This window comes from Octopus bimaculoides, chromosome 9 (genome assembly GCF_001194135.2).
Source record: "Octopus bimaculoides isolate UCB-OBI-ISO-001 chromosome 9, ASM119413v2, whole genome shotgun sequence".
NCBI classification, from domain to species: Eukaryota; Metazoa; Mollusca; class Cephalopoda; order Octopoda; family Octopodidae; genus Octopus; species Octopus bimaculoides.
Genome location: NC_068989.1, coordinates 15,225,486 through 15,227,136, shown reverse-complemented (window position 1 = coordinate 15,227,136; position 1,651 = coordinate 15,225,486).

Here is a 1,651-nt window from a genome sequence, read left to right as displayed (position 1 = left end):
GGGCCTGGTTCTTGAACATGATAGTGGGGGTGACAGAGGCTGTGTTGATGTAGGACAGCCTCTCGTTTAGCTTGCGATAAGGCTTGCGTGTACCGGAGCCCGAGTCTAGAGTGACATCTACAAAGTCTACGGTAGTGAGGTTCGTCTTGATAGTAATTTTCAGTCCCATAGAGCCTAGGGCACTAAACAGGTCTTTTCTGGCCTATGTGAGACCTCGCTTGTCCCTACCTGAGGTTCGAAACTGAATCTGTAAATTCTCCCTAGCCATACGACCTATTGTTCTGTCATGGATAAACAGTGATATATGTGTTTTCCACTTGACTCTTAACCTTTTCAATGCCATGAAATAGATAAGTGACCTTCATTAATTTAGCCATCGTCACAATGGTATATCCATCTTTATAGCTAGTCTGCATAGTTATAAATACCAGCATTCTCTAAGGAAAAAAATCAGTTAGTGAGAGCAACCGACAGAGAGCAGGCTGACCGATTCGAAATACTGTCTCGACAGAACTTCATAGAGGGGCAGCTATGGAATTCACCAACGATACACTTGTCCCGTCCACCACTCTCTTACTTTCTCCCTCGCTCACTTTCGACAACATTACTTGATCTATGTAGTTACGGCTGCTAGAACGACAGGGAATGAGTAAGTCTAATGCTATCTACCCTTTTACAAGAAAATATAACTCTCGTTACTTCGTATGCTTTTCCACTGCTTTTATACACACCTGCCCGTCGTGGTTTGGCTTTAATTATATGTAATGGAGAAATATATGTTATCTACAACTTCGGCCACTGTCTATCTTTCATGGAGTCAACATTATCATCTTTGCTTTCATCATAGACAATAATCGTTACATTCTGATAACCACTTCGTTACACCAATCAAATGTGTGCCCGTTGGCCCCTCTATAGATGGCCAGAGCGTCATCTCTGTAGAGACCGAAGAGACAGCAGGGAATTTGTAATTCAGATACAATGACTTGTCCCCAAATATTTATTGTGATCGCACTGATAACTGGACAATTCAATAAAAACTTGAAAATTGTGAGATACAGTTAATTGCCTTCTTTAGCTGTGTCAGTAGTTAGGTCCTGTTAGCGTTGCGGAAAACAGGAAAATTATTTTTTTTAAATAAAAAAACTCTCTTTTCTCCTTTACTTGTTTCAGTCATTTGACTGCGGCTATGCTGGAACACCGCCTTTAGTCGAGCAAATCGACCCCAGAACTTATTCTTTGTAAGCCTAGTACTTATTATATCGGTCTCTTTTGCCGAACCGCTAAGTTACGGGGACGTACACACACCACCATCGGTAGTTACGGTGACGTAAACACACCACCATCGGTTGTCAAGCGATGTTGGGGGGACAAACACAGACACACAAACATATACACACACATACATATATGTATACTTATATACGACGGGCTTCCTTCAGTTTCCGCCTACCAAATCCACTCATACGGCTTTGGTCGGCCTGAGGCTATAGTTGAAGACACTTGCCCAAGGTGCCACGCAGTGGGAATGAACCCGGAACCATGTGGTTGGTAAGCAAGCTACTTACCAAAAAGCCACTGCTGCGCCTAAAAAGAAAATTATTTTTGAAAGTTATATAATTATTTTTAAGATAAACTAAATTACCTACAT